Source organism: Thalia democratica, chromosome 5 (genome assembly GCF_965202585.1).
Source record: "Thalia democratica chromosome 5, ktThaDemo2.hap1.1, whole genome shotgun sequence".
Classification (NCBI taxonomy): Eukaryota; Metazoa; Chordata; class Thaliacea; order Salpida; family Salpidae; genus Thalia; species Thalia democratica.
The window spans coordinates 56,412,338-56,424,607 of NC_139169.1; positions in this window are offsets into that span (position 1 = coordinate 56,412,338).

A 12,270-nucleotide genomic window follows, 5' to 3' on the forward strand; every position below is an offset into this window, starting at 1 on the left:
AAATATATTTCAATTAATTTTTATCAGTGTAATACAATTGTAACAAAATAAAGAAAACTTGAAACTTATATAGACTTATAATTGTATCGAAAATTAGTAAAAAAAACAAAAAACAACAAAATAAATTAAACCTCTAGGCATATTAAAACTAGAATTAAAGAGCACACTCCAAAGTGTGTAAGAGAACATATTAAAAATCAGCCGAAGAAAATTAGTATAGCTACTTAAAACGCAATGGATAGATGTTCAATATTAGAACATTTAGTTAAAATCCAACTTGTGGAAAAATTTATAATTAAACGAAATTTAAAATATTAAGTATTTAATAAATATCTTTCACCAGGTCAAAATTAAAGCCATATACATTTATTTAAATAAACTAATGTTAATTTAAGCAGGAAGATTTGATCATTCATTATCCTTGTTTAGTTAACTAGTGGTCTCATGCTGTATCGAATTATGTTTATTTAAAACTTTAAATCATCTTTTGTTTTGTTGATTTGGCTTGGTTAACTAATTTCTGATGCAAATATAAGACTAAATAAGTTTAAAGTTGTCTTTATTTTGTTACAATTGTATCACACTGATGAAATTTTGTTGAAATACACTTGTGTTATGATTTAGACATAAGTTGTAGTAAAAATAATGAAACATGTTTTATAGGTAAGATAATGAAACACTTATCTCTAAAGCTTCTTTTTACAGAAGGATAGGCAATTTGTTAGTCAGCTGGTCAGACTTCCCAAAAAACCTTTTGCGAGCCGGATTTGCTAAAATAAATGTTTTCTTAATTGTACTGTATAGCTATAAAAAGTTAATTTTTAATGTTACAATAAATATATTTTTTACTAAGGACTACTTTGTACTAAAAATAAAATCAGTTTTAAGTGTAATAAGAAGTTTAAACTAAATACTTTAACTTTATTTTAATTCGTTAGGTTTTGTTTAAGTTTTTGAGTTTAAAATAATAACTTCAGAAACATTTTTTTAGACTAAAGACTTAAAACTGTTAAACTTGATAACAGAGGCGTGATTTTACAACTAGACTCAAATTACGTATTCTTTTTGTTGTGACGCAGCTAAATTTTCAACATTGTAATGGATATAAAAACTCACCAAATGTTTTTAATTATGTAGTACACATACAGACTCAAAAAATTTTTTTGAAACCTACGTGAAAAAAAAATCGTCAAGTTAAAAATAACAGTTTTAAAAGTCTTTCCAAAGTTTTTTTTTTGATATCATTTAATAATAACGCACTTAGAATAAAATTTTTATTAAGTCAAATTATAAAAAAAAGGGGATAGCTTTCAAATTTGCATCAGCGTACAAAATTACACGAGGGTAGAAAATTGCTCGGATATACTTTTGCACGAGCAGACAATTTTGCACGGGTTGAATTTTTTTTTTTAATAATTCTAATGTTTTTATTTTTTACTACCACTGTTATCCCTAAACCTTACCCTCGGTCGGTAATATATTATTTTTTTGTATTATAATTATTTTTCAATCTTTTTTATTATTTTTTTTATTACTATCATTGTTACCCAAAACCCTATGTCTTTTTTTTTATCTTTTTAACTGATATATATTTTTTATTCTTTTTTTTTATTAATAATATTATATTTTATTAGTTTTTTCTTTACTTTCACTGTTATGTTTCCCCTTACCCTCAGTCAATAACTTTTTTATTCTTTTTTGTATTTTTATTAACTTATCTTTTTTTTCTATTTATTTTTTAATCTCGTACAAAAATGACCCTCCGTGCAAAATTGATCCATGGTTCAAAGTAGGCTTCAAGTAATTCTATCCCCTCGTGCAATTTAGTCCCGTTCCCATAAAAAAGAGTTCTAAAACCATGGATACGTTACTAACTTTTATTTTTACATAAGTATTAAACAGCTCCATTACAAGTATACTTAAGTAAATATATAAACTTATTGTTAAACTTTTATTGCGTTACGCCGTTTCCCTGCAGAGCAGTTCATCAGACGCTAAAAAAGCTGAAAACAAAGTATACAGGGCGATGAATTGGAAAATAAAAATACAAATACACACATAAATGAAAATAATATTTACATTTGAAATATGAGTTTTAAATAATATGTAGTTTACAAAAGTTAAATTTTAAAGTTAAGTTAAATTAAAATGAAATATAGGTAAGTTTAGTTTAAATAATTTATTAACTATAGATTTTATATATTTTGAAAATTTATTTACTAAGCATTTAACATATTAGGATTTTGAAAAATTTAAATACTAAGATTTGTAGGGGATTTTTAGAAAACAGAAATGGTCTTTTTACGGGAATGTTGTAACTTTAAAACTTACTTAAGTAAATAGTTACAAACTGAAAATAATTGAACTGTATATGTGTTTATATAGAAAAAAAAATCGTGAAATATATATAGATTATATAATATTATATAATTAATAAAACCGTGAAATATTATATTGATTAAAACCTATATTAGTATGAATAACAGTTAGTGATGTACAGGATCCACGAAAGTTAGGATTCGGCCGGTTCTGGACCCAAATTCTTCTGTTACTTTCAATTTTCCTGGAAAAATTGGTAAAAATTACAAAAGTTTATTGAAATATCTATTGTAAGTTTGAAAAAAAAACCTGAAACTTTTGTTTTGCTCTTCACTATAAACTTCAGAATATATAGTGTAATTTTTTTTTTCTTTCAAAAGTTAGTGGTTTAACGGGTTAAAAAATTAGGATCCTGCCGGTTTCGGATCAATTTTATAAATTTTAACCCAGATTGAAAAAAGCTGTTTTCGATAGATCACTTATAGTAGTTATTGTAAACAAAGCATTAAAATGCCTGATTAGAGCAGTTTTCATTAAACTCTTTAAGAAATAAGTCAACTCTAAAACTCAGGATTGCCAAATGTTTTCGGTAAACTTTCTCTAGGTTTTCAAAATTATATCCACGTTTTTAAAAGTACAGATTTTTTGGTCTTTTTATAGTTTAAAATTATGTTTAAGGTAAAAATGTGTTAAATAGTATAGCTACATTGAAAAGATATCTTAAAGCTTCATTAATTTAGTTTTTTAATAAATTTAATTTTTGATAATTTTATCTCTATGATAGGTTTTTTAAGTCAAATCGAAATTTTACTATTAACCAGGGGCGTCGCGTGGGGTGTTGCACTGCCGCAATTGCACCACCTTAAATTTTTGTAAGAAAAAATTAAGTTTCTATAACGTTTTCGTTATTTTTTAGAAGAAAATCTCTTATAAAACTCCAATTTAGAAAACGACCATTTTGCTCACTTCACTGCCGCAAACTCTTACTGACTGCCGCAAATGAACTCAAAACAGCAAAATTTCTTCAAGAATTACCGCAAAATGGATATCTTGCGGTAAGTAAGCTAAGTTGAAAATTCCCTGAAACAGTACAGGTTTAAGTACCATTCCACAAGTTATTATAAACAAAAAATGAAAACAAAGCTAAGCAGAGCACAGGCGATTCAAGCAGAGGCAACTTGAACAAAAGCATCTCAAGGAGAGGCAACTCGAGAAAAAGCAACTCGAGAAGAGGCAATTCGAGAAGAAGCAACTCGAGAAGAAGCAACTCGAGAAGAAGTAACTCGAGAAGAGGCAACTCGAGAAGAAACAACTCAAGAAGAGGCAACTCGAGAAGAGGCAACTCGAGAAGAGGCAACTCGAGAAGAGGCAACCCGAGAAGAGGCAACTCGAGAAGAGGCAACTCGAGCAGGGACAACTCAAGTAGGGGCAAATCGATCACCTTAAACTCGGTTTTTTTTTTCTGCACTACCTAAGAAAAATACCACGCGACGCCATTGCTATTAACATGAAAAAATTGTTTAAAATTCCAGGTTTTTTAGTGATTTTGTTAAAAACTCCAGGTTTTTAGGTTTTTTAGCAACGCTGAAAACTTAGCATTTTCTTTTAGAATGAACTGTTACTGTTAAAAGTTATTGCTTTGTTCATCTAAAATACTTTATAAAAAACTAGTTTGAAGTAATTTGTCAATTATGAGAAGAATTTTAGTTACTGATGCATAAAATAAACAATAAAATATAAACTTAAGCTTTTTAACTTGCATAAATGTAAGTTATAGTTCAACAGATATTGCAGAACAATTATTTTTAGATATATTAAACTCCCCATATATCAAACAAATTAATCTTTGAGTTTTGAAAAGTTTATATAATCAGTAATGGAAAATGATTATGCAAAAATTTAAACGTCTTTTTTACTTCCAATATGCTATCCTTATTATTAGTTTTCTTTACCTTACTTTCAATAATAGCTTAAAAAATTTTAACAATACTAAACAAAGTCTATCAGATACACTAGATATAATTAAGTTCTTCAAACTTATGAATTACAAATAAATTGTGAGGTTTTTTAAAAAAACCAAAGTTAAAAACGAGGCTTAAAATATATAACATGTTCCGTATACCTTGATCAGTATTTTTTTTAATGAATTTTTTGATGGACTCTTCAATGTAAAATCTAGTATATGCTTATTACTTGAAAAAATATTTCGTTTAAAGTTCATGTAATAACCAGGGGTGTAGCGTACTGGCGAATGCGTGCCACCTAAAAAAAAAAGGAAAAATTAAAAAAAAAAAGTATTATTTTTATCCTTTAAAAATTATTTTCTCAGCTTATTTTGCTTTTTTTCAAGTTTTTTTTATCTAGTATTCAAAAAGTTAAACGAATTTTTACCAATTACCAAATATATTGTCTCGGTGCGTAAGCACAAGTGTGTACTGACTTTGATAAAAATTTCACTAAGAAAATATTTTTAAGTTGATAAATTCATGAGAACTTAGACTCAAAAAGAACGCACGAGTATAGTGCACCGCAGTAGTATAACAGTTATGATAGATTTTTTTACAATTTAGGAAAAATTCTAACATTCTGTAAACAAACCATAAAGCTAAACCTATCTTATAGTAATAATGATTCGAGAATAAACAAATTGTAGTAAAAGTAGCAAAAAAAAACTGGTAATAAAGTAAAATTAAATTTTTAATAAAAATAAATTACATTAACAACGTAACTTTATAGAGCAAATTTTAAGAGAAAAAATTAAAAGAATAATAATGATAAATAAAATAAAACAAATAATAAATAAACAGTTCATAATGTGATTACAGTATTAATCTCACTATACAAAAAGTTTTGTTCATATTACAGTAAACTTAAAATTTTTAGTTAAGGTAGTTTTTTTTTTAAAGATAATAAGTAAATCAAAAGTTTTTATTCTATCAGCCATAGAGTTTATAAATTCATCAATTTTTGTAGCAAGATATTTCAAAATTTCTTCAGTCACATCATGAATAAATTTAAAACAACTTGTAAAAACAGATCTTTTACAATTAAATCTAAAAGACAAAATTGATTAATTTTAAATTTGTTCAGTTATGTAATGGATTCAGCATTTCATTTTATATTTTTAAAGCATGTGAATAAATACGGTATTTTTCGTAATAATAAAAGCATTTTTCAAAAGTTTTCTCAAAACATTTTTACCAATTACCAAAACAACATTGTTTATTTAAAGGAGTTAATTTAATTCCGACGCCCATATATCGGCGTTTGTCTTTAATATACGTGTTAGTTGTTTCTCTTACTGCAAGAAGTTTCAACAAGCTAAGCTCAATTTCTAGTTTCGAGAATCGAGAATATAAAATTGCGAGCACAATTCATTAAAACGTTAATATATTGTTGAACTTCACAATTGTTAATACTTTTTATAGATTTTGTTTGTTTCGTGATTTAATAGTTTCTTTCTTCAAAACTAATAACTATTATTTTAAATAAAGTAACTGCATTGATTCAAAAGTGTTTTATTCTTAAATTAGGAATAAGTTTGTAACTTTATAACTGTAAGCTACTTGTAAGTAAAGCAGTCAATTTAGTAAATTACTGGAGACCACGTATTTAAGACATAAATATAAACTAGCATCTGAATACATCTTTGGGGTTAAAGTTTTATTTTATATCTGAAATGGTATTTAAAAAAATCTTCTTTCTACCAACTGTTTATAACATTTTAAAAAATTCTATCCCCTAAAGATCTTAGATAAACTGATTTTAAGATAAAGGAAAAGTTATATTTCTTGTAAGTTTTAAAAACCATTGAAAAAGTTGACCTTTTAAAGTTTATCTTTTAAACATTTTGTTTTCCTTTAGTAAACTTTTTTGACACACACAGGATAATTCAGGATTTTATGAAGTTTTTTAAAACTTTAGTATGACTTAAAAGAGATCAGGATTACTCAGAATATTTTAAGTTTTTTAAGCTCAGGCTGACTTAGGATAGCTTTGTTTTTTTTTTAACTTAGGATAGTTTTAGTGTTTTTAAAAGCTTTTATGAAAGTTTTTTTATAGATTATGAATAAGATCTAGTTAATTTAGTAGCATTTTATGTTGTTGTCTAACTAATTTTATCAAAGAGCCTAGCTTCTACTAGTTATAAAAAATAATAAGGAATTTTAAATGCTTATGATGACTCATGACATTTTTGAATAACTCAGGACAGTTATTTTGACTCAAAAAGTGGCAAGGAAATACTGATATCTTCAAAATTAATTGTTTTTTGTTTTATTTTGTAAAATGTAAAATGTAATAAAAAACCTTAATGCTGTTAATAGTAGTTTAGATACTTACGCTAGATATTCTCGAGTTGCAGATGAAATCTTTTAGGTGTTTTTTATGGTAGTTTTTAGGTTCTTGTTGAAGGGGGCCATGGATTCTTCAAAGGGGCCATTTGTAAAAGTTTCGGGAAACCCTGATTTAAACTTACATAGGTGTTTTGTATGTTTTAAAATTTAATGAGTTTTAAGAAAAGTAACTCCTTAAAAGTTATTAAAAACTTTTAAATGTCAGAAGTTGAAGTGACAAGTTATTTTTAACAGTATGTCAGGGTTGTTACACACTCAGGATAACTCAAGACAATTTTAATTTTTTGAAAATCTCAGGATTCAGGTTAGCTTTAAACGTTTAACTTAATTTAAAATAACTCAGGCCAGTTTAGTAATATTATTTAAAACTCAACTAATTTTAAGTCTTTTTTTAAACTCAGCTGTTTTTTTTCTAGATCTTGATTGACATTTAGTTGTTCTAGTTTCAACATTTTTATGTGTTATAACATTTCTTTCTTCATTTTAGATAGGTTACTAAACTTTAGAAAAATGTTTCAAAAATTAAATAAAGAATTAGGAATGACTCAGAGCTTTTTTTGGGCACTCAGGTAAGTTTTTTTTTTAAAGATGACAATCCTAAAGCTTTATGTTACTAAAGTATTTATTTAATGTTGTTTTATAGGTAGAAAGTTCATAAGAAAATTCCACAAGAGTATTACACAACGCACAAGTGGCTGTGTGCATGCGAATAAACTTTAGCTCTATATTGTTTTTCTTGCATATTCTTTAGTGGTGAGGATGCTTGGACAAAATCAGATTTTAAAAGTTTAGGAAAATTGCTGAAAGAACTAAAAACCATGCCAAGTCGCTAAAGCACGTCGACAACATGGTATCCTTTAACTTACTCGGAAAAAAATTTAATACAAGTTCAGTTGAGCAGAAGCTACCAGACTAGCATTGATATTCACAATAAAGAAGTAATGAAACACATAAAAGTATTGTTGATTATAATTTATAGTGTGCCTTTCTGCGGATTCTAAGAAATAGCTTTGGGAGGGCATAATGAATTTGAAGATTCTTTAAATCCTGGTGGCTTCAGATCTTTGCTTAAGTTTGCTAGCAAACTTGACAAAGATCTTGAAACGCATTTTAAAAAAGAGTAAAACATTTTTAGGAGTGTCTCCAACAATACAAAATTAAATTTTGCTATCTGCCTTGGAAGTTTGCAGGAAGGAAGTTATATCTAAAGTACGGCACGCACACTTTTGTCTATAGTTATAAGATATATAAACAGTGGCAGTGTCGTTAAGAGGTTTTGGGTCTTTTTCAGCCAAAAAGAGTAAATGCAGAAGGTATTTCAGAAGTTATTTTAAATGAGCTGGAGAAAATCCTGCAAAGTGAGAAAAAAATTACTTTCTCAGACTTATGAGGTGCTTCGGTCATGAGGGGAATGATAGGAGAGGTTCATGTGAAAGTAAAGAAATTGTTTTAAAACGTTTATTACGAACATTGTGCTGCTCATCAGCTAAATTTAGTGCTTTCGATGGCTGCTAGTTGCAACCGAGAGGCAAAATTTTTTTTACTAAATAAGATTAGATTCCTACTTTTTTTTCAAATCACCAGAAAGAAGACGTGTGGTTGAAGTGAATGTTCCTTCTTGGTGCAAAAATAGATGGAACTACAACTCAAAAACTGTTTGCAAAGTTGCAGAAAAAATAAACGAGTTACTTACAGGGTTTGAATATTTTGTTAGTAACACTGACTGTTACGGATATTCCACTATAGCTGCATAAGACTCTAAAATGATGAAAAGCTCAATTTTTGGTTGAAATTTTTTTCTAAGCCTATGCCTGAAGTAGATGTTCTGTAGAATGTAATGCAAAGTACTAATTTAACTGTGCAAAAAGTTGAACAACATGTGAAAATTTTCAAGATGGTGTTCATAGAGTTCGTAATTCTAGTCTTACAGATGATGCAAAAGTATGCCTCTCTTCTTCCGCAAAAAAAAAGTTTGTGACAGTGTAAGGGTAAGTGTTGCAAAAAAAACTTTACTTTTCAGGACGCTTAAGAATATCCCAGTTGTTTCTAGAAAGTTTGTTTTCTTTTTATTCAAAATGTTTTTCTTATGACCTTATCGAAGCAATGAACAACTATTATCCTGTTGTAGATTGTAAAAAAGCTACAAACCGAATTTTTGGTCATTTACAATCGACAAGAAATGCACAAAGAGGGATAAGTAAAAGCTCTGCTGTATATAAAAATCGACAATATTTCTGATAATTTTAGTGAAACTATAATACTAGAAATTTTAAAAACTATACTTATGTGTTCAACTGAAGCTGAATGGACATTTTCATCTTTAAAAAGAATAAAAACGTATTCACGAAATACCATGGGTCAGTCTACATTAAACTCCCTAGTGGTAGAGACTTAATTAAAAACTGTAGTGGTTTTAATGAGGAATTTATGAGTTTATTTATTAACAAAAAAAAAGTTACAAACCTTTCATTACAAAGGTTAAAATAAGCATTTTAGATTTTGTTAGGACAAACCAGGGACGTAGCTTGGTAGGTTTCTGCAAATCTACAGAAACGTATTACTTATGTGCGAAAAAACTTGCTTTTATTTCAGATTGAAAAGAATCTGCTATCTGAGTTTTTAGTATTCATTTATGCTCATTTTCGCACTCCTGAGAGATAATTTTGACATATATGTACTCTTTAGCATTTTTAGTGTCGTAAAAACATTGAACGAATTAAATACATCCAAATTGTAACATTTAAGGCGTTAAAGCTTTATTTTGTCAAAAAGCTGCAATGCAAAATTGATTCTAAAGGAAGCTGTAGCTTCAAAAATCAAAATCATACAATTTTATGTTACAAAAATTTGCATAACTTGTTGTTACTATTGATTACGTTAAATGTTTGATTTTCAAAACAGTATAAGTGTTTTTGAGTTCAATAGTGATTTTTTATACTTATTTTTAATGAAGGGTACGACTTTTTAACTTTTTATGGGTAGTTTTAAGTATTGGGTACTTTTAATTGCCTCAATTTTGCAAAAAAAAATTACCCAATATTTTGATTATGTCATTAACTTAACTTTGGGTAGTTATTAAGGTTAAACTTTGTAAAAAAAAAAATTTGCTGCCTAGGCCTATGATAAATTCACTTTGTTTATTTTTCTAAATATAAAAATAACTATATCTGAAATAAAACAATATTAAACATTTCACTATGTTAACAAAATTAAGGAAATATAATTTTCAACCTTGATATTTTTTGTGTGAGTTACAATTTTAAATTCAACCAGAAATTAAGCTATTGACTTTGAAAATTTTTCTTTTATAGATTTTTGATGACTTTTAGTTATTATATTTTATAAAAAATTCATTATTTTACATGTAGAAGTAGCTTAAAAATTACAGATTTTTTGATGAATTTTTTTTTAAACGCTATATTTTTTCAAATTTTTTAATTTCAAAAATTCAAGGTTTTTCCAGTTTTTGTTTAAACTGTCAAGTTCCTGGCTTCCAGGTGTTTTGGCAACCCTGCTCAAATTTTAAGGAAGTATTCCTTTCAATATTAAAAAAGTAGTAAAAGATGACAATTAAAACCTACTGTACTCTCCTATTTTGCTGTTTTATATCAAAAATTTTTTTTGGTATAAAATATCTGTATAAAGATACTTGTAGTTTAGATTAAATTTCATAAAGTGACATCAACTTGTAATATAAGTGATCTACACCCTCCCTGTATCCAAGGTGGCTCCTAAAGTTTTTTTGAAACTTCTATCAATTTTTCAAAATTTAATATATTTTTTAAATTCAAGTCTTATTTACTTTTCTAGACAAAATAAGTGATCAGAATTTCAAGTCATTCTAGGATTTTATATAACATTCCAAGGTTCCCATAAGCATTTAGGTTTGATGGCCACCCTGTTAACTTTATTTCAAACTATATAAAAGTAGCTTTTATTGAAGTACATAACTCATGTATAATTAGTTCAAAATTTTTTTATGAATTAAATTCATCAATAAACTATAAAAGAAAATTCTAAAAATCATTTTTTTCAATTGGTGTTTGAATTTAAAATTGTAACTTTATGTTAACAAAAAATATTTCTATAATTTTGTTAACATAGGGAAATGTTTAGTATTATTCTATTATTTTATTTCAGATATGATTATTTTCATATTTTAGAAAATTAAAAAAGTGAATTTGTCATAGGCTTAGACAGCAATTTTTTTTTTTTTTAAAGTTTAAGCTTCAAAACTACCCAAAGTAAATTTAATGACGTCATCAAAATATTCGGTACTTTTTTTTTGCAAATTTGCTGCAATTGAAAATACCCAATATTTAAAATTACCTATAAAAATTTCTACCGTTTAATGAATGTTTTCTTGGTTTACACATGTGGCGAGACATAAAGAGTCAGAGGGGGTGTGGAGCAAATTAAATTGCCTTGTATACAGTTATCACTCGTACCTCAACATTCCATTTTTGATGTATTAACATAACTGCATTTTTTCAGATTAAATTCAATAACATTAGAGGTAGTTTAAATTGCTGTGTTCCCGCTAGGACGTTATCACGAGTTATTTCAGATGTTTTAATTTTTGCAGATTCGTAAATTTTTTGAGCTACCTACGTCCCTGGGACAAACTAAGATTTTTCTTTGTAACTACTTTAGCTTTTGATAAATATGACATTTTTGAGATATATACTTTTTATTATAAGATATTACCACCTGCAGTTTGTTTTACAAATTCTATGCTTTGTCTGACTTAAAATACTTTTTATTATGGTAAAAATATTTAGCTATTTTAGATAAAAATAATTCGCTTTGGTAACATTTATCAAGTTACTTTAAAAAAATTATCTTTTAAAATATAAAAGTTTTTGTATAATATTAGTTCGTAAAAAAATATTTATAACGCTTGTTCTTTAGATATTCAGTTTTACTGTTATTAAGTCTTACATTTTAAACTTTCCATAAAAGTTATTTCACTATGTCTTGTGTTTTATATTTTCACTTAATGTTTCCTTTTTGACAACTTTTGATTCGTGTTCAATTGAAAAAAAAATCAATAAGCTAAGTTCATCTTGTTTTAATTTTGTTGTAATTCAGATTTGATTTTTTAGCATTATCACCTAACTTACATTAAATAAGCAAGCAATCTATTCATAACATTTCACTTTCTTTTACTAAAAAATAGTTTTATGTAATATATATATGCAATGAGGTGCTGTTATCACAGTTGTATTGTATATTAATGAGATAGATATTTTTTTCGTTAATAAAACAGATATTTTCGTTTTATCAAGTATATTCTTTTTTAAAGATATAAAGTTTACTTCAAGTAGTAAAAAAAAATTTATTTATTAAGTTTATATTTGTGCAAGTAATTTTAATGAAGTTTATACTTTTGTTTTAACTGTTTAACTTTGTAATATATAAGTGTTTTTTAGAACAGTAACTTCGAATTTATTTTGTCTAATGAACTTATTTCAATTATATTACTTATAAAAAAACGAGTGAATTTTTAACTTTCCTAAAGCAATTATTGCATTATGAATAGAATCTAATAAAATCGGCTACCTAATGTGCTTAGTATTTTAAAGCTTTATGAAGT